The sequence below is a fragment of the Gobio gobio genome (assembly GCF_949357685.1).
Source record: "Gobio gobio genome assembly, chromosome: 12".
Taxonomy (NCBI): Eukaryota; Metazoa; Chordata; class Actinopteri; order Cypriniformes; family Gobionidae; genus Gobio; species Gobio gobio.
Window position 1 is genome coordinate 29,690,706 of NC_137105.1, and position 23,416 is coordinate 29,714,121.

The following is a 23,416-nucleotide window of genomic DNA, read 5'->3' on the forward strand; positions in this document are numbered from 1 at the left end:
ATATTTTACAAATGCATTAGTATATTGTTACTAAACTCGGTATGTGACTTCCTTGCTATGCCCTGAAGGTACTCAAAAAGTTTTAGGGCAGTGCCACCTTGTGGTCAAAAGATATAACAAACTTGACAAAAATGCTAATAACTTTTGATTAAATTAGCCTAGTATATTGAAACTGGTCATAATAGAGTCATTGGCTCATGCCGATTCAATTGCAACCTATGATGTCATTTTCGGTCATGATAATTTCCCCGCCATTTTTAATTTTCCAAAAAACCTACTTTTACGAACTCGTCCTAGACGGTTTGTCCGATTTGCACGAAAATTGAACCAGATCATCTTCAGACCATGCTGACAAAAAATCTTGCAAATCAAGTTGATTTGTCAAATCGTTTTCGATAAACGCGCACACAAATTTTGCGTAGCGGTTGCAAAAACACTCATAAGCCTATATCTCCACAACGCTTTATCGTATTCAAACCAATCTTGGTATATGTCATCACAAGCATGACCTGAAGCAACATGCAGCGTTTCGGGGCAGCGCCACCTACTGGTCCGGAGATACAAAAAATGGCTATTTTTGCTTATAACTTTTGAACTGTTTGTCCAAAAATCATGTCTTCCGCACCATGCTTTGAAGGTACTCAAAACGTTTTGGGGCAGTGCCACCTTGTGGTCAGAGGTTATAACAAAATTTACAAACATGCTAATAACTTTTGATTAAATTAGCCTAGTTTAATGAAACTGGTCATAATACAGTCATTGGCTCATGCCGAGAACAGAGATACTAATTTTTCCATATTTGGTCAAACATCCTGTCCTCAATGTTCTTATTTGATCAAAACCTACTTTTTCAAACTCATCCTAGACCGTTTGTCCAATTTCCACCAAAATCGAATCGTATCATCTTCAGACTGTGTCAACAAAAAGTTAGGGATTTTGCATCAATAGATGAAACCGTTTTTGTAAACCGCAGCGACGAAGTTGAGCCATTATGCCAAAATTACTCTTGAGGCTGTATCTCTGCAATGCTTTGACATATTGGCATCAAACTTTGCATGTGTCATTGTTCCCTTATTCTGACCACACCACATCAATTTCGTATCTGTGCCACCTATTGGTCAAAAGTGATAAACCATTAACTTACATTATCAGTGACTCAATATATGATATTTCAGCCATTTTGCCTAATCTTCTTAAACTGTATAATTGTTAATTGTTGCAGTTGGTCTGACACTCTCAGACTACAATGCATTTTCAGCCTTTTGCTTAAAATCATCTTAAAACGTGATTAATTGCTCATTGCTCCAGTTGATCTGACACTGCCAGCCATTTTGGCATGTCTTGTCTTCTTCTTTGCGCTTGGCCCCGGTATTGCTGCTTGCAGCTATATTTCATCTTCTTCTTCTTCTTCCGCCACGAAGTCTATGGCAGCCCATAGAACCGTATGGTAAAAAGTTGTGAAATTTGGCACACTAATAGAGGACAGTCTGAAATGTCACCGTAGCAAATTTGGAGTCTCAAACTCAATCCCTCTAGCGCCACCATCAGTCCAAAATTTGACTCATGTTTATGCTAATAACTTTTGAACCATAAGGGCTAGAAACAAAATTCTTTTTTCCTCTGATTTCTTGGCTCAAGACAATTCGATTGCACCATATGACGTCATTTTCCGTCATAAAAATTTTCCCGCCATTTTGAATTTTCCGAAAAACCTACTTTTACGAACTCGTCCTAGACGGTTCATTCGATTTGCACGAAAATTGAACCAGATCATCTTCAGACCATGCTGACAAAAAATCTTGCAAATCAAGTTGATTTGTCAAATCATTTGCGATAAACGCTCAAACAAATTTTACGTAGCGGTTGCAAAAACACTCTTAAGGCAATATCTTCGCAACGCTTTATCGTATTCAAACCAAACTTGGTACATGTCATCACAAGCATGACTTGAGGCAACATACAGCGTTTCGGCGCAGCGCCACCTACTGGTCCGGAGATACGAAAAATTTCTATTTTTGCTTATAACTTCTGAACTGTTTGTCCAAAAATCATAAAAGTGGTCTCGTTACATTCAGGACGGCATGCCGAGTCGTCTGATATTCAATTTTACCATATCGGCCATTTTGGCTGTCGGCCATTTTGAATTTTGTCAAAAAATGCTATATTTTACAAATGCATTAGTATATTGTTACTAAACTCGGTATGTGACTTCCTTGCTATGCCCTGAAGGTACTCAAAAAGTTTTAGGGCAGTGCCACCTTGTGGTCAAAAGATATAACAAACTTGACAAAAATGCTAATAACTTTTGAATAAATTAGCCTAGTATATTGAAACTGGTCATAATAGAGTCATTGGCTCATGCCGATTCAATTGCAACCTATGATGTCATTTTCGGTCATGATAATTTCCCCGCCATTTTTAATTTTCCAAAAAACCTACTTTTACGAACTCGTCCTAGACGGTTTGTCCGATTTGCACGAAAATTGAACCAGATCATCTTCAGACCATGCTGACAAAAAATCTTGCAAATCAAGTTGATTTGTCAAATCGTTTTCGATAAACGCGCACACAAATTTTGCGTAGCGGTTGCAAAAACACTCATAAGCCTATATCTCCACAACGCTTTATCGTATTCAAACCAATCTTGGTATATGTCATCACAAGCATGACCTGAAGCAACATGCAGCGTTTCGGCGCAGCGCCACCTACTGGTCCGGAGATACAAAAAATGGCTATTTTTGCTTATAACTTTTGAACTCTTTGTCCAAAAATCATGTCTTCCGCACCATGCTTTGAAGGTACTCAAAACGTTTTGGGGCAGTGCCACCTTGTGGTCAGAGGTTATAACAAAATTTAAAAACATGCTAATAACTTTTGATTAAATTAGCCTAGTTTAATGAAACTGGTCATAATACAGTCATTGGCTCATGCCGAGAACAGAGATACTAATTTTTCCATATTTGGTCAAACATCCTGTCCTCAATGTTCTTATTTGATCAAAACCTACTTTTTCAAACTCATCCTAGACCGTTTGTCCAATTTCCACCAAAATTGAATCGTATCATCTTCAGACTGTGTCAACAAAAAGTTAGGGATTTTGCATCAATAGATGAAACCGTTTTTGTAAACCGCAGCGACGAAGTTGAGCCATTATGCCAAAATTACTCTTGAGGCTGTATCTCTGCAATGCTTTGACATATTGGCATCAAACTTTGCATGTGTCATTGCTCCCTTATTCTGACCACACCACATCAATTTCGTATCTGTGCCACCTATTGGTCAAAAGTGATAAACCATTAACTTACATTATCAGTGACTCAATATATGATATTTCAGCCATTTTGCCTAATCTTCTTAAACTGTATAATTGTTAATTGTTGCAGTTGGTCTGACACTCTCAGACTACAATGCATTTTCAGCCTTTTGCTTAAAATCATCTTAAAACGTGATTAATTGCTCATTGCTCCAGTTGATCTGACACTGCCAGCCATTTTGGCATGTCTTGTCTTCTTCTTTGCGCTTGGCCCCGGTATTGCTGCTTGCAGCTATATTTCATCTTCTTCTTCTTCCGCCACGAAGTCTATGGCAGCCCATAGAACCGTATGGTAAAAAGTTATGAAATTTGGCACACTAATAGAGGACAGTCTGAAATGTCACCATAGCAAATTTTGAGTCTCTAACTCAATCCCTCTAGCGCCACCATCAGTCCAAAATTAGACTCATGTTTATGCTAATAACTTTTGAACCATAAGGGCTAGAAACGAAATTCTTTTTTCCTCTGATTCCTTGGCTCAAGACATTTCGATTGCACCCTATGACGTCATTTTCCGTCATAATAATTTTCCCGCCATTTTTAATTAACCGAAAAACCTACTTTTGCGAACTCGTCCTAGACGGTTCATCCGATTTGCACGAAAATTGAACCAGATCATCTTCAGACCATGCTGACAAAAAATCTTGCAAATCAAGTTGATTCGTCAAATCATTTGCGATAAACGCGCAAACAAATTTTATGTAGCGGTTGCAAAAGCACTCTTAAGGCAATATCTCCGCAACGCTTTATCGTATTCAAACCAAACTTGGTACATGTCATCACAAGCATGACTTGAGGCAACATGCAGTGTTTCGGCGCAGCGCCACCTACTGGTCCGGAGATACAAAAAATGGCTGTTTTTGCTTATAACTTTTGAACCGTTTGTCCAAAAATCATAAAAGTGGTCTCGTTAGATTCAGGACGGCATGCCGAGTCGTCTGATATTCAATTTTACCATATCGCCCATTTTGGCTGTCGGCCATTTTGAATTATGTGCTAAAATGCTATATTTTACAAATGCATTAGTGTATTGTTACTAAACTCGGTATGTGACTTCCACTCCATGCCCTGAAGGTACTCAAAAAGTTTTGGGGCAGTGCCACCTTGTGGTCAAAAGTTATAACAAACTTGACAAAAATGCTAATAACTTTTGATTTAATTAGCTTAGTATAATGAAACTGGTCATAATACATTCATTGGCTCATGCCGATTCAATTGCATCCTATGACGTCATTTTCGGTTATGATAATTTCCCCGCCATATTTAATTTTCCAAAAAACCTACTTTTGCGAACTCGTCCTAGACGGTTTGTCCGATTTGCACGAAAATTGAACCAGATCATCTTCAGACCATGCTGACAAAAAATCTTGCAAATCAAGTTGATTCGTCAAATCGTTTTTGATAAACGTGCACACAAATTTTACGTAGCGGTTGCAAAAACACTCATAAGGCTATATCTCTACAATGCTTTATCGTATTCAATCCAAACTTGGTACATGTCATCACAAGCATGACTTGAGGCAACATGCAGTGTTTCGGCGCAGCGCCACCTACTGGTCCGGAGATACAAAAAATGGCTGTTTTTGCTTATAACTTTTGAACTGTTTGTCCAAAAATCATATATTCCGCACCATGCTTTGAAGGTACTCAAAACGTTTTGGGGCAGTGCCACCTTGTGGTCAGAGGTTATAACAAAATTTACAAACATGCTAATAACTTTTGATTAAATTAGCCTAGTTTAATGAAACTGGTCATAATACAGTCATTGGCTCATGCCGAGAACAGAGATACTATTTTTTCAATATTTGGTCAAACATCCTGTCCTCAATGTTCTTATTTGATCAAAACCTACTTTTTCAAACTCATCCTAGACCGTTTGTCCAATTTCCACTAAAATCGAATCGTATCATCTTCAGACTGTGTCAACAAAAAGTTAGGGATTTTGCATCAATAGATGAAACCGTTTTTGTAAACCGCAACGACGAAGTTGAGCCATTATGCCAAAATGACTCTTGAGGCTGTATCTCTGCAATGCTTTGACATATTGGCATCAAACTTTGCATGTGTCATTGTTCCCTTATTCTGACCACACCACATCAATTTCGTATCTGTGCCACCTATTGGTCAAAAGTGATAAACCATTAACTTACATTATCAGTGACTCAATATATGATATTTCAGCCATTTTGCCTAATCTTCTTAAACTGTATAATTGTTAATTGTTGCAGTTGGTCTGACACTCTCAGACTACAATGCATTTTCAGCCTTTTGCTTCAAATCATCTTAAAACGTGATTAATTGCTCATTGCTCCTGTTGATCTGACACTGCCAGCCATTTTGGCATGTCTTGTCTTCTTCTTTGCGCTTGGCCCCGGTATTGCTGCTTGCAGCTATATTTATTATTCATCTTCTTCTTCTTCCGCCACGAAGTCTATGGCAGCCCATAGAACCGTATGGTAAAAAGTTATGAAATTTGGCACACTAATAGAGGACAGTCTGAAATGTCACCATAGCAAATTTTGAGTCTCTAACTCAATCCCTCTAGCGCCACCATCAGTCCAAAATTAGACTCATGTTTATGCTAATAACTTTTGAACCATAAGGGCTAGAAACGAAATTCTTTTTTCCTCTGATTCCTTGGCTCAAGACATTTCGATTGCACCCTATGACGTCATTTTCCGTCATAATAATTTTCCCGCCATTTTTAATTAACCGAAAAACCTACTTTTGCGAACTCGTCCTAGACGGTTCATCCGATTTGCACGAAAATTGAACCAGATCATCTTCAGACCATGCTGACAAAAAATCTTGCAAATCAAGTTGATTCGTCAAATCATTTGCGATAAACGCGCAAACAAATTTTATGTAGCGGTTGCAAAAGCACTCTTAAGGCAATATCTCCGCAACGCTTTATCGTATTCAAACCAAACTTGGTACATGTCATCACAAGCATGACTTGAGGCAACATGCAGTGTTTCGGCGCAGCGCCACCTACTGGTCCGGAGATACAAAAAATGGCTGTTTTTGCTTATAACTTTTGAACCGTTTGTCCAAAAATCATAAAAGTGGTCTCGTTAGATTCAGGACGGCATGCCGAGTCGTCTGATATTCAATTTTACCATATCGCCCATTTTGGCTGTCGGCCATTTTGAATTATGTGCTAAAATGCTATATTTTACAAATGCATTAGTGTATTGTTACTAAACTCGGTATGTGACTTCCACTCCATGCCCTGAAGGTACTCAAAAAGTTTTGGGGCAGTGCCACCTTGTGGTCAAAAGTTATAACAAACTTGACAAAAATGCTAATAACTTTTGATTTAATTAGCTTAGTATAATGAAACTGGTCATAATACATTCATTGGCTCATGCCGATTCAATTGCATCCTATGACGTCATTTTCGGTTATGATAATTTCCCCGCCATATTTAATTTTCCAAAAAACCTACTTTTGCGAACTCGTCCTAGACGGTTTGTCCGATTTGCACGAAAATTGAACCAGATCATCTTCAGACCATGCTGACAAAAAATCTTGCAAATCAAGTTGATTCGTCAAATCGTTTTTGATAAACGTGCACACAAATTTTACGTAGCGGTTGCAAAAACACTCATAAGGCTATATCTCTACAATGCTTTATCGTATTCAATCCAAACTTGGTACATGTCATCACAAGCATGACTTGAGGCAACATGCAGTGTTTCGGCGCAGCGCCACCTACTGGTCCGGAGATACAAAAAATGGCTGTTTTTGCTTATAACTTTTGAACTGTTTGTCCAAAAATCATATCTTCCGCACCATGCTTTGAAGGTACTCAAAACGTTTTGGGGCAGTGCCACCTTGTGGTCAGAGGTTATAACAAAATTTACAAACATGCTAATAACTTTTGATTAAATTAGCCTAGTTTAATGAAACTGGTCATAATACAGTCATTGGCTCATGCCGAGAACAGAGATACTAATTTTTCCATATTTGGTCAAACATCCTGTCCTCAATGTTCTTATTTGATCAAAACCTACTTTTTCAAACTCATCCTAGACCGTTTGTCCAATTTCCACCAAAATCGAATCGTATCATCTTCAGACTGTGTCAACAAAAAGTTAGGGATTTTGCATCAATAGATGATACCGTTTTTGTAAACCGCAACGACGAAGTTGAGCCATTATGCCAAAATGACTCTTGAGGCTGTATCTCTGCAATGCTTTGACATATTGGCATCAAACTTTGCATGTGTCATTGTTCCGTTATTCTGACCACACCACATCAATTTCGTATCTGTGCCACCTATTGGTCAAAAGTGATAAACCATTAACTTACATTATCAGTGACTCAATATATGATATTTCAGCCATTTTGCCTAATCTTCTTAAACTGTATAATTGTTAATTGTTGCAGTTGGTCTGACACTCTCAGACTACAATGCATTTTCAGCCTTTTGCTTCAAATCATCTTAAAACGTGATTAATTGCTCATTGCTCCAGTTGATCTGACACTGCCAGCCATTTTGGCATGTCTTGTCTTCTTCTTTGCGCTTGGCCCCGGTATTGCTGCTTGCAGCTATATTCTTCTTCTTCTTCTTCTTCTTCTTCCGCCACGAAGTCTATGGCAGCCCATAGAACCGTATGGTAAAAAGTTGTGAAATTTGGCACACTAATAGAGGACAGTCTGAAATGTCACCGTAGCAAATTTGGAGTCTCAAACTCAATCCCTCTAGCGCCACCATCAGTCCAAAATTTGACTCATGTTTATGCTAATAACTTTTGAACCATAAGGGCTAGAAACAAAATTCTTTTTTCCTCTGATTCCTTGGCTCAAGACGATTCCATTGCACCCTATGACGTCATTTTCCGTCATAAAAATTTTCCCGCCATTTTGAATTTTCCGAAAAACCTACTTTTACGAACTCGTCCTAGACGGTTCATCCGATTTGCACGAAAATTGAACCAGATCATCTTCAGACCATGCTGACAAAAAATCTTGCAAAACAAGTTGATTCGTCAAATCATTTGCGATAAACGCGCAAACAAATTTTACGTAGCGGTTGCAAAAACACTCTTAAGGCAATATCTCCGCAACGCTTTATCGTATTCAAACCAAACTTGGTACATGTCATCACAAGCATGACATGAGGCAACATACAGCGTTTCGGCGCAGCGCCACCTACTGGTCCGGAGATACGAAAAATTGCTATTTTTGCTTATAACTTCTGAACTGTTTGTCCAAAAATCATAAAAGTGGTCTCGTTACATTCAGGACGGCATGCCGAGTCGTCTGATATTCAATTTTACCATATCGGCCATTTTGACTGTCGGCCATTTTGAATTTTGTCAAAAAATGCTATATTTTACAAATGCATTAGTATATTGTTACTAAACTCGGTATGTGACTTCCTTGCTATGCCCTGAAGGTACTCAAAAAGTTTTAGGGCAGTGCCACCTTGTGGTCAAAAGATATAACAAACTTGACAAAAATGCTAATAACTTTTGATTAAATTAGCCTAGTATATTGAAACTGGTCATAATCGAGTCATTGGCTCATGCCGATTCAATTGCAACCTATGATGTCATTTTCGGTCATGATAATTTCCCCGCCATTTTTAATTTTCCAAAAAACCTACTTTTACGAACTCGTCCTAGACGGTTTGTCCGATTTGCACGAAAATTGAACCAGATCATCTTCAGACCATGCTGACAAAAAATCTTGCAAATCAAGTTGATTTGTCAAATCGTTTTCGATAAACGCGCACACAAATTTTGCGTAGCGGTTGCAAAAACACTCATAAGCCTATATCTCCACAACGCTTTATCGTATTCAAACCAATCTTGGTACATGTCATCACAAGCATGACCTGAGGCAACATGCAGCGTTTCGGCGCAGCGCCACCTACTGGTCCGGAGATACAAAAAATGGCTATTTTTGCTTATAACTTTTGAACTGTTTGTCCAAAATTCATGTCTTCCGCACCATGCTTTGAAGGTACTCAAAACGTTTTGGGGCAGTGCCACCTTGTGGTCAGAGGTTATAACAAAATTTACAAACATGCTAATAACTTTTGATTAAATTAGCCTAGTTTAATGAAACTGGTCATAATACAGTCATTGGCTCATGCCGAGAACAGAGATACTAATTTTTCCATATTTGGTCAAACATCCTGTCCTCAATGTTCTTATTTGATCAAAACCTACTTTTGCAAACTCATCCTAGACCGTTTTTCCAATTTCCACCAAAATCGAATCGTATCATCTTCAGACTGTGTCAACAAAAAGTTAGGGATTTTGCATCAATAGATGAAACCGTTTTTGTAAACCGCAGCGACGAAGTTGAGCCATTATGCCAAAATGACTCTTGAGGCTGTATCTCTGCAATGCTTTGACATATTGGCATCAAACTTTGCATGTGTCATTGTTCCCTTATTCTGACCACACCACATCAATTTCGTATCTGTGCCACCTATTGGTCAAAAGTGATAAACCATTAACTTACATTATCAGTGACTCAATATATGATATTTCAGCCATTTTGCCTAATCTTCTTAAACTGTATAATTCTTCATTGTTGCAGTTGGTCTGACACTCTCAGACTACAATGCATTTTCAGCCTTTTGCTTAAAATCATCTTAAAACGTGATTAATTGCTCATTGCTCCAGTTGATCTGACACTGCCAGCCGTTTTGGCATGTCTTGTCTTCTTCTTTGCGCTTGGCCCCGGTATTGCTGCTTGCAGCTATATTTATTATTATTCATCTTCTTCTTCTTCTTCTTCTTCTTCTTCTTCTTCTTCCGCCACGAAGTCTATGGCAGCCCATAGAACCGTATGGTAAAAAGTTGTGAAATTTGGCACACTAATAGAGGACAGTCTGAAATGTCACCGTAGCAAATTTGGAGTCTCAAACTCAATCCCTCTAGCGCCACCATCAGTCCAAAATTTGACTCATGTTTATGCTAATAACTTTTGAACCATAAGGGCTAGAAACAAAATTCTTTTTTCCTCTGATTCCTTGGCTCAAGACGATTCCATTGCACTCTATGACGTCATTTTCCGTCATAAAAATTTTCCCGCCATTTTGAATTTTCCGAAAAACCTACTTTTACGAACTCGTCCTAGACGGTTCATCCGATTTGCACGAAAATTGAACCAGATCATCTTCAGACCATGCTGACAAAAAATCTTGCAAATCAAGTTGATTCGTCAAATCATTTGCGATAAACTCGCAAACAAATTTTACGTAGCAGTTGCAAAAACACACTTAAGGCAATATCTCCGCAACGCTTTATCGTATTGAAACCAAACTTGGTACATGTCATCACAAGCATGACTTGAGGCAACATACAGCGTTTCGGCGCAGCGCCACCTACTGGTCCGGAGATACGAAAAATTGCTATTTTTGCTTATAACTTCTGAACTGTTTGTCCAAAAATCATAAAAGTGGTCTCGTTACATTCAGGACGGCATGCCGAGTCGTCTGATATTAAATTTTACCATATCGGCCATTTTGGCTGTCGGCCATTTTGAATTTTGTCAAAAAATGCTATATTTTACAAATGCATTAGTATATTGTTACTAAACTCGGTATGTGACTTCCATGCTATGCCCTGAAGGTACTCAAAAAGTTTTAGGGCAGTGCCACCTTGTGGTCAAAATATATAACAAACTTGACAAAAATGCTAATAACTTTTGATTAAATTAGCCTAGTATATTGAAACTGGTCATAATAGAGTCATTGGCTCATGCCGATTCAATTGCAACCTATGATGTCATTTTCGGTCATGATAATTTCCCCGCCATTTTTAATTTTCCAAAAAACCTACTTTTGCGAACTCGTCCTAGACGGTTTGTCCGATTTGCACAGAAATTGAACCATATCATCTTCAGACCATGTTGACAAAAAATCTTGCAAATCAAGTTGATTTGTCAAATCGTTTTCGATAAACGCGCACACAAATTTTGCGTAGCGGTTGCAAAAACACTCATAAGCCTATATCTCCACAACGCTTTATCGTATTCAAACCAATCTTGGTATATGTCATCACAAGCATGACCTGAAGCAACATGCAGCGTTTCGGCGCAGCGCCACCTACTGGTCCGGAGATACAAAAAATGGCTATTTTTGCTTATAACTTTTGAACTGTTTGTCCAAAAATCATGTCTTCCGCACCATGCTTTGAAGGTACTAAAAACGTTTTGGGGCAGTGCCACCTTGTGGTCAGAGGTTATAACAAAATTTACAAAAATAATAATAACGTTTGATTAAATTAGCCTAGTTTATTGAAACTGGTCATAATACATTTATTGGCTCATGCCGAGAATATAGATACTAATTTTGCCATATTTGGTCAAACATCCTGTCCTCAATGTTCTTATTTGATCAAAACCTACTTTTTCAAACTCATCCTAGACCGTTTGTCCAATTTCCACCAAAAATCGAATTGTATCATCTTCAGACTGTGTCAACAAAAAGTTAGGGATTTTGCATCAATAGATGAAACCGTTTTTGTAAACCGCAGCGACGAAGTTGAGCCATTATGCCAAAATTACTCTTGAGGCTGTATCTCTGCAATGCTTTGACATATTGGCATCAAACTTTGCATGTGTCATTGTTCCCTTATTCTGACCACACCACATCAATTTCGTAACTGTGCCACCTATTGGTCAAAAATGATAAACCATTAACTTATATTATCAGTGACTCTATATATGATATTTCAGCCATTTTGCCTAATCTTCTTAAACTGTATAATTGTTCATTGTTGCAGTTGGTCTGACACTCTCAGACTACAATGCATTTTTCAGCCTTTTGCCTAAAATCATCTTAAAACGTGATTAATTGCTCATTGCTCCAGTTGATCTGACACTGCCAGCCATTTTGGCATGTCTTGTCTTCTTCTTTGCGCTTGGCCCCGGTATTGCTGCTTGCAGCTATATTTCATCTTCTTCTTCTTCTTCTTCCGCCACGAAGTCTATGGCAGCCCATAGAACCGTATGGTAAAAAGTTATGAAATTTGGCTCACTTATAGAGGACGGTCTCAAGTGTCTCCATAGCAAGTTTGGAGTCTCTAACTCAATCCCTCTAGCGCCACCATCAGTCCAAAATGTGACTCATGTTTATGCTAATAACTTTTGAACCATAAGGGCTACAAACAAAATTATTTTTTCCCCTGATTCCTTGGCTCTAGACGATTCGATTGCACCATATGACGTCATTTTCCGTCATAAAAATTTTCCCGCCATTTTTAATTTTCCGAAAAACCTACTTTTACGAACTCGTCCTAGACGGTTCATCCGATTTGCACGAAAATTGAACCAGATCATCTTCAGACCATGCTGACAAAAAAACTTGCAAATCGAGTTGATTCGTCAAATCATTTGCGATAAACGCGCAAACAAATTTTACGTAGCGGTTGCAAAAACACACTTAAGGCAATATCTCCGCAACGCTTTATTGTATTCAAACCAAACTTGGTACATGTCATCACAAGCATAACTTGAGGCAACATACAGCGTTTCGGCGCAGCGCCACCTACTGGTCCGGAGATACGAAAATTTGTAATTTTTGCTTATAACTTCTGAACTGTTTGTCCAAAAATCATAAAAGTGGTCTCGTTACATTCAGGACGGCATGCCGAGTCATCTGATATTCAATTTTACCATATCGGCCATTTTGGCTGTCGGCCATTTTGAATTATGTGCTAAAATGCTGTATTTTATGAACACATGAACGGATTGTTACGAAACTCGGTATGGGTCATCAACACGGTGCCCTGAATGAGCCCAAGAAGTTTCGAAACAGCGCCACCTAGTGGAGATTTTTTTTTTTCAAATGCTTATAACTTTAGGTGAGATTGACTTATTTTCATGAGAGTAACTTTTTTTGTCTCCTGAATCCTTGCCGAGTCCAACGATACCAGACTTGCCAGGTTTCGGCGTATTATTTGTGCAGCGTTGTAATTTAGCACTTTAAAAACATTAGCTGATATCTTCGAAACCGCTAGTCCGATCGAGACGAAACCAGCATCAGAAGTTCGAAAACATAGGTCGATAAATATACAATAATGCCCAAATGTCAAAATATTGATAGTAAGGGGGTGTAAAATCCAATCAAAGTCAGGTGTCAGTCATTTTTCATGTGTTTTTTCATATAAATGTCTATAACTCCAAAACCAAATGAGATATTTTCACCAAAATTGATACAGACATGTATGGGCTCACTACGAGGACACGTAAAAAAAATGGTAGGATTGTGCCACTTGGTGGCGCTATAATAGAACAAAACATGAAATTCCCATTGACTACAATGCAGTATTATGATATAAAATGCTATGCTTTACAAATGAATTGGTGTATCATTACGAAACTTGGTATATGCCATCAGCACCATGCCTTTAAGCTGCTTAAACGGTTTCAAAACAGCACCGCATGTGGTCCATTCTTATATTGAAAAGGCCTCTTGAGGCTAAATTTTTGCAATGACATATTGACACATACAATGCATTTTTCATATTAGTCAAGAAGACTTTGTCTTCTCGACTAATATGTTTCATTTAGATTGTTATTATATTTCATTAAGCATGTCAAACACTTTTGTGTTAGTATTGTATATTAATACATGTATAATTAATATTAGTCAGTGTTTGAAATATTTTTTTTTTTACTTGGTAGCATTAGTGCTCCCAATTAAAAATTTAGGAGCACCAGCAAAAATGTAGGATTACCACAACTAACATGTTTATATATATATATTGTGTGTTTGTGTGTGTCTGTGTGTGATGAAAATATAATGTTTATTTTATAAATACCATTTTTTTAATCAATATTCTCACCATTTTTTATGAAGGCCATTCCCCTCTAATGTTATTAAATGCATTTTTATTTTCAATTCTTTAATTTAATCAATACATTAAAAGAATTAGAATAAAAGTGTCTATTAGAATAATTATTAACTATAGGGCTGTTGCCAATCAAATTAAATAATTTACACATGAACATAAACATCCAGTAGGTGGCGGAAGGTGACCATCTTAATGGGTGAGTCATTGAGTCATTTATTCAAACGATTTGTTCAAACGGCTGATTCATTGAATGAGGCAGTTGTTTATGAAAGGGTAATCACTAATGATAAGGTGCTGTCATGACATGCTGCTGTGATTTGTTTCTAACTATTTTTTTCTGCTGAAAAAGAACAAGTACATATTGTGTCTAAAATGTAATTCACTTCATTTGAACTGTTTATTAAACTGTTGTATGAAACTAGTGTTAATTTCGTCAGACGAGACGAAACTAAATATGTTCGTCAACAACCTTTTTTTCCCTGACGAAGACGAGACGATGACGAGACTGCATCAATGTCCAAAAACGCCGACTAAGACTAAATTAACATGCACTATTGTTGACGAAAAAGGACGAGACTAAAATGTTTTGCATAAAATAAAAACTAAGATAAAATCTCTCTTCATTTTCGTCTACAATCGTCTCTACTTTTTCATCATGAGATGAAAATTCAGCAGTTCAAAATATTCCGAAAGAGTTCGCGCTGTTGCTCGAGTAGGCTACAGGTCTCTCTCATTCTCCTCCTGTCATCTAGCTGCGGCGCGCGCGGTCAGTCACGTGGTTCACGGAGCGCTCAATACTTCTGCGCAAGTTACACAACAGCCGCGCAAGTTACACAACAGCTTCACTACACAGGTGTTTGCATCAATTTTTGGTAAACAGTAGCCTACAGCATATAGTGTGCATTAATTATTACGTCAGCCACATTTACAGTATCATTTTATTATGGAGAGTGGTAGTGGAGATGCAACATTGTTAACATTAATGTTAATGTTTTTCTTGTATTTAGCCCTCAGGTATTCTAATTAAGTCACACTTATACTCATTGATGGTCAAATGTGACCGTACATCTTAACAATTTTTTTAAATAAATAGCCTATATTTTAGTTCAATAATATTTATTGAATATTTGGAGGTGATCTTTTGGTACTAAATACTATTTGTGCAATACTTATGGTCCATTAATGACCACTTAAAACATTTTTCTTCTAATATTTGTATTATTTATATTACAATTAGTGTATTAATCAAGGTTAAAATAGAGAATTCCAATGCAAAGAGGCAAATTAGAGCCATTTTGTGGCTGGAACAATAAAAAGTTTCACTTGTAATGCCTTTACTGGTGCCTGTATGGCTCTTTAATAAATATACATGTAGTCTAGTTGCTCAAAAAAGTATTGCAGATTATAACTGCTTACTTATTTGTTACATTTTAAGATGTTAATAATAGTGAATAGTGAATGCAAGCAAATATAATATAACCCCCAAAAAAGTTTAAAATAGTGCTAAAAGGCAAACTTGTTTTCCTTATATGTACAGTAGGCTATAGGCCTATATATATGTAATTCATACTGAATCAAGATCGAAATCAATATTTGTGCCCATCGTCTCATAAGCTAATGCTGATTTTAGGCATCTACACTGTAAATCATCCAGTTAGCTGTGGTGTTGTGGCACATACATTATGCAGGTTGTATGCAGAGTTTTCCTTTGACTAAAACTAGACTAAAATGACGAGACTTTTAGTAGACTAAAACTTGACTAAGATACCTTGAGTTGTTTTTTGACTAAAACTAGACTAAAATGACGAGACTTTTAGTCGACTAAAACTTGACTAACAAAAAAAGATATCTAAATGACTAAATATGACTAAAACTAACAAGGACATTTGGCACAAGACTAAGACTAAGACTGAATAAAAAATAGGTGACAAAATTAACACTATATGAAACTATCACATTTTCAATCTTTGTGTGTGCTGTTGATTTGTTTTAATTTCTCCTTGAGAGGCTGCACCAGCCTCAACAGGGCAACCTTGTTACCGTCAGTAACATTATAGTAGGCCCTACATACATTATTATCCACTATCACTTACACTAAATTAAATACAATCTGAATCATTATTGCGTTTTGGTTATTCTTTAGTTATGTTTGTTATTCAACAGTTAATCAGACTACTTATGTCTGGTCGGGCAAGTAAAATTCTTTCAGCTCTTTAGATTAGATTCAACTTTATTGTCATTACACAAGTACAAGGCAACGAAATGCAGTTTAGGTCTAACCAGAAGTGCAATAGCAGCAAGTGCAGGACATACAAAGGTTGCATAAGTGCAGGACATGGAAATGTACTGAATATATATAAATATATATAAATAGAGAGATGGTTATTACTATAAACAGAACAGAATTTACAGGTGAATATGTACAGTGAATAAATATACAGATGGCTATATTGCTATAAACAGAATTTACAGGTGAATATGTACTATGAATATAATATACAGATGGCTATTACTATAAACAGAATTTTACAGATAGAGTTATACAATGATATGTTAGGCTAAACGAGGAATATAGCAGTGGATTAAGTTAGTGCAATAAATTATGGACAGAAGCTATCCAAGAAAGTGTAAAAGTGCAGTGGAAAGTGATTGCATATTACAGTTAGAAGTATGGTGCAAAATGCAAATGTAAACAGTAGGTACTGTAAATAACAGTCGGCAGTGCAAATGAGCATAATCCAGTTAAGGTATTTTAGTGCAAAATGCATAAGTAAACAGTTGTTACTGTAATAAACAGTCGGTAGTGCAAATAACAAAGTGAATGTAGGTGTGAGGTAGGAGAGTTAGCAGTTTATGAGGGAAGTGGATCAGCTGGGGTTTGAGTTCAGTAAAGAGACAGCTCTGGGGAAAAAACTGTTCTTAAGTCTGCTGGTCCTGGTCCGGTGGATCCTGAAACGCCTGCCGGAGGGCAGGAGAGAAAACAGTCTGTGGGCTGGGTGAGAGGAGTCCTTGAGGATGCTGCGAGCTCGATGCAGACAGAGTTTCCTCTGGATGTGCTCGATGGCAGGTAGTGGAGTCCCTGTGATGCGCTGGGCAGTTTTCACCACCCGCTGCAGTGCCTTGCGCTCCGCAACAGAGCAGCTCCCATACCATACTGCCACACAGTTGGTCAGGATGCTTTCTATTGGGCAGCGATAGAAGTTCACCAGGATAGCCGAGGAGAGCTGATTCTTCCTCAGTGTCCTCAGGAAGAAGAGGTGCTGGTGAGCCTTCTTGACCAGGCTGGAGGTGTTGGTCGTCCACGACATGTCCGCCGAGATGTGGATTTACATTTTGCGTGCTGCATTTAGCTCTCTGTCATGTGCACAAAGCACAGTGAAAGGAAGTAACTAATTAAACAACCTAAAGCCTGCTTTAAAGTTTAGAGTGTGAAGATGAAGTTGAATTTGTTAATTATAGAATGGTGGTTCAGTCAGTGTATCAGCTCACAGCAGGCACAGTAATTACAATTTGTAGAAATGAAAAAAAAGTTTGCACCACCACAATTATTTGCACTTGCATATTCAACTTGCATATTCAATTTTACCATATCGGCCATTTTGGCTTTCGGCCATTTTGAATTATGTGCTAAAATGCTATATTTTACAAACTCATTAGTCTATCGTTATGAAACTTGGTATGTGTCTTCCGCACCATGCTTTGAAGGTACTCAAAAAGTGTTGGGGCAGTGCCACCTTGTGGTCAAAGGTTATAACAAAATTTACAAAAATGCTAATAACTTTTGATTAAATTAGCTTAGTTTAATGAAACTGGTCATAATACATTCATTGGCTCATACCGATTCAATTGCACCCTATGACGTCATTTTCGGTCATGATAATTTCCCCGCCATTTTTAATTTTCCAAAAAACCTACTTTTGCGAACTCGTCCTAGACGGTTTGTCCGATTTGCACAGAAATTGAACCATATCATCTTCAGACCATGCTGACAAAAAATCTTGCAAATCAAGTTGATTTGTCTAATCGTTTTCGATAAACGCGCACACAAATTTTGCGTAGCGGTTGCAAAAACACTCATAAGGCAATATCTCCGCAATGCTTTATCGTATTCAAACCAATCTTGGTACATGTCATCACAAGCATGACCTGAAGCAACATGCTGCGTTTCGGCGCAGTGCCACCTACTGGTCCGGAGATACAAAGAATGGATATTTTTGCTTTTATCATTTTTTTAACCGTTTGTCCAAAAATCATAAAAGTTGTCTCATTAGATTCAGGACGGCATGCCGAGTCGTCTGATATTCAATTTTACCATATCGGCCATTTTGGCTGTCGGCCATTTTGAATTATGTGCTAAAATACAAACGCATTAGTCTATCGTTATGAAATGTGGTATGTCTTCCGCACCATGCTTTGAAGGTACTCAAAAAGTTTTGGGGCAGTGCCACCTTGTGGTCAAAGGTTATAACAAAATTTACAAAAATGCTAATAACTTTTGATTAAATTAGCCTAGTTTAATGAAACTGGTCATAATACATTTATTGGCTTATGCCGAGAATATAGATACTAATTTTACCATATTTGGTCAAACATACTGTCCTCAATATTCTTATTTGATCAAAACCTACTTTTTCAAACTCATCCTAGACCGTTTGTCCAATTTCTACCAAAATCAAATCGTATCATCTTCAGACTGTGTCAATAAAAAGTTAGGGATTTTGCATCAATAGATGAAACCGTTTTTGTAAACCGCAGCGACGAAGTTGAGGCATGATGCCAAAATGACTCTTGAGGCTGTATCTCTGCAATGCTTTGACATATTGGCATTAAACTTTGCATGTGTCATTGTTCCCTTATTCTGACCACACCACATAAATTTCGTAACTGTGCCACCTATTGGTCAAAAGTGATAAACCATTAACTTATATTATCAGTGACTCTATATATGATATTTCAGCCATTTTGCCTAATCTTCTTAAACTGATAGATACTAATTTTGCCATATTTGGTCAAACATCCTGTCCTCAATGTTCTTATTTGATCAAAATCTACTTTTTCAAACTCATCCTAGACCGTTTGTCCGATTTCCACCAAAATCGAATCGTATCATCTTCAGACTGTGTCAACAAAAAGTTAGGGATTTTGCATCAATAGATGAAACCGTTTTTGTAAACCGCAGCGACGAATTTGAGACATGATGCCAAAATGACTCTTGAGGCTGTATCTCTGCAATGCTTTGACATATTGGTATCAAACTTTGCATGTGTCATTGTTCCCTTATTCTGACCACACCATATCAATTTCGTAACTGCGCCACCTATTGGTCAAAAGTGAAAAACCATCAACTTATATTATCAGTGACTCTATATATGATATTTCAGCCATTTTGCCTAATCTTCTTAAACTGTATAATTGTTCATTGTTGCAGTTGGTCTGACACTGTCAGACTACAATGCATTTTTCAGCCTTTTGCCTAAAATCATCTTAAAACGTGATTAATTGCTCATTGCTCCAGTTGATCTGACACTGCCAGCCATTTTGGCATGTCTTGTCTTCTTCTTTGCGCTTGGCCCCGGTATTGCTGCTTGCAGCTATATTTAGGGGCCAAGCACCGAAGGTGCGAAGGCACCTATTGAAACCGTTCCCGTTCTTATTATTATTAGGGGCCAAGCACCGAAGGTGCGAAGGCACCTATTGAAACCGTTCCCGTTCCTATTATTATTATTATTAGGGGCCAAGCACCGAAGGTGCGAAGGCACCTATTGAAACCGTTCCCGTTCTTATTATTATTATTCATCTTCTTCTTCTTCTTCTTCTTCTTCTTCTTCTTCTTCTTCCGCCACAAAGTCTATGGCAGCCCATAGAACCGTATGGTAAAAAGTTGTGAAATTTGGCCCACTAATAGAGGACAGTCTGAAATGTCACCGTAGCAAATTTGGAGTCTCAAACTCAATCCCTCTAGCGCCACCATCAGTCCAAAATTTGACTCATGTTTATGCTAATAACTTTTGAACCATAAGGGCTAGAAACAAAATTCTTTTTTCCTCTGATTCCTTGGCTCAAGACGATTCGATTGCACCCTATGACGTCATTTTCCGTCATAAAAATTTTCCCGCCATTTTTAATTGTCCGAAAAACCTACTTTTACAATCTCGTCCTAGACGGTTCATCCGATTTGCACGAAAATTGAACCAGATGATCTTCAGACCATGCTGACAAAAAATCTTGCAAATCAAGTTGATTCGTCAAATCATTTGCGATAAACGCGCAAACAAATTTTACGTAGCGGTTGCAAAAACACTCTTAAGGCAATATCTCCGCAACGCTTTATCGTATTCAAACCAAACTGGGTACATGTCATCACAAGCATGACTTGAGGCAACATACAGCGTTTCGGCGCAGCGCCACCTACTGGTCCGGAGATACGAAAAATTGCTATTTTTGCTTATAACTTCTGAACTGTTTGTCCAAAAATCATAAAAGTGGTCTCGTTACATTCAGGACGGCATGCCGAGTCGTCTGATATTCAATTTTACCATATCGGCCATTTTGGCTGTCGGCCATTTTGAATTTTGTCAAAAAATGCTATATTTTACAAATGCATTAGTATATTGTTACTAAACTCGGTATGTGACTTCCTTGCTATGCCCTGAAGGTACTCAAAAAGTTTTAGGGCAGTGCCACCTTGTGGTCAAAAGATATAACAAACTTGACAAAAATGCTAATAACTTTTGATTAAATTAGCCTAGTATATTGAAACTGGTCATAATAGAGTCATTGGCTCATGTCGATTCAATTGCATCCTATGATGTCATTTTCGGTCATGATAATTTCCCCGCCATTTTTAATTTTCCAAAAAACCTACTTTTACGAACTCGTCCTAGACGGTTTGTCCGATTTGCACGAAAATTGAACCAGATCATCTTCAGACCATGCTGACAAAAAATCTTGCAAATCAAGTTGATTTGTCAAATCGTTTTCGATAAACGCGCACACAAATTTTGCGTAGCGGTTGCAAAAACACTCATAAGCCTATATCTCCACAACGCTTTATCGTATTCAAACCAATCTTGGTATATGTCATCACAAGCATGACCTGAAGCAACATGCAGCGTTTCGGCGCAGCACCACCTACTGGTCCGAAGATACAAAAAATGGCTATTTTTGCTTATAACTTTTGAACTGTTTGTCCAAAAATCATGTCTTCCGCACCATGCTTTGAAGGTACTCAAAACGTTTTGGGGCAGTGCCACCTTGTGGTCAGAGGTTATAACAAAATTTACAAACATGCTAATAACTTTTGATTAAATTAGCCTAGTTTAATGAAACTGGTCATAATACAGTATAATAATGCTCATGCCGAGAACAGAGATACTAATTTTTCCATATTTGGTCAAACATCCTGTCCTCAATGTTCTTATTTGATCAAAACCTACTTTTTCAAACTCATCCTAGACCGTTTGTCCAATTTCCACCAAAATCGAATCGTATCATCTTCAGACTGTGTCAACAAAAAGTTAGGGATTTTGCATCAATACATGAAACCGTTTTTGTAAACCGCAGCGACGAAGTTGAGCCATTATGCCAAAATTACTCTTGAGGCTGTATCTCTGCAATGCTTTGACATATTGGCATCAAACTTTGCATGTGTCATTGTTCCCTTATTCTGACCACACCACATCAATTTCGTATCTGTGCCACCTATTGGTCAAAAGTGATAAACCATTAACTTACATTATCAGTGACTCAATATATGATATTTCAGCCATTTTGCCTAATCTTCTTAAACTGTATAATTGTTAATTGTTGCAGTTGGTCTGACACTCTCAGACTACAATGCATTTTCAGCCTTTTGCTTAAAATCATCTTAAAACGTGATTAATTGCTCATTGCTCCAGTTGATCTGACACTGCCAGCCATTTTGGCATGTCTTGTCTTCTTTTTTGCGCTTGGCCCCGGTATTGCTGCTTGCAGCTATATTTCATCTTCTTCTTCTTCTTCTTCCGCCACGAAGTCTATGGCAGCCCATAGAACCGTATGGTAAAAAGTTATGAAATTTGGCTCACTTATAGAGGACGGTCTCAAGTGTCTCCATAGCAAGTTTGGAGTCTCTAACTCAATCCCTCTAGCGCCACCATCAGTCCAAAATGTGACTCATGTTTATGCTAATAACTTTTGAACCATAAGGGCTACAAACAAAATTCTTTTTTCCCCTGATTCCTTGGCTCAAGACGATTCGATTGCACCATATGACGTCATTTTCCGTCATAAAAATTTTCCCGCCATTTTTAATTTTCCGAAAAACCTACTTTTACGAACTCGTCCTAGACGGTTCATCCGATTTGCACGAAAATTGAACCAGATCATCTTCAGACCATGCTGACAAAAAAACTTGCAAATCGAGTTGATTCGTCAAATCATTTGCGATAAACGCGCAAACAAATTTTACGTAGCGGTTGCAAAAACACACTTAAGGCAATATCTCCGCAACGCTTTATTGTATTCAAACCAAACTTGGTACATGTCATCACAAGCATAACTTGAGGCAACATACAGCGTTTCGGCGCAGCGCCACCTACTGGTCCGGAGATACGAAAATTTGTAATTTTTGCTTATAACTTCTGAACTGTTTGTCCAAAAATCATAAAAGTGGTCTCGTTACATTCAGGACGGCATGCCGAGTCGTCTGATATTCAATTTTACCATATCGGCCATTTTGGCTGTCGGCCATTTTGAATTATGTGCTAAAATGCTGTATTTTATGAACACATGAACGGATTGTTACGAAACTCGGTATGGGTCATCAACACGGTGCCCTGAATGAGCCCAAGAAGTTTCGAAACAGCGCCACCTAGTGGAGATTTTTTTTTTTCAAATGCTTATAACTTTAGGTGAGATTGACTTATTTTCATGAGAGTAACTTTTTTTGTCTCCTGAATCCTTGCCGAGTCCAACGATACCAGACTTGCCAGGTTTCGGCGTATTATTTGTGCAGCGTTGTAATTTAGCACTTTAAAAACATTAGCTGATATCTTCGAAACCGCTAGTCCGATCGAGACGAAACCAGCATCAGAAGTTCGAAAACATAGGTCGATAAATATACAATAATGCCCAAATGTCAAAATATTGATAGTAAGGGGGTGTAAAATCCAATCAAAGTCAGGTGTCAGTCATTTTTCATGTGTTTTTTCATATAAATGTCTATAACTCCAAAACCAAATGAGATATTTTCACCAAAATTGATACAGACATGTATGGGCTCACTACAAGGACACGTAAA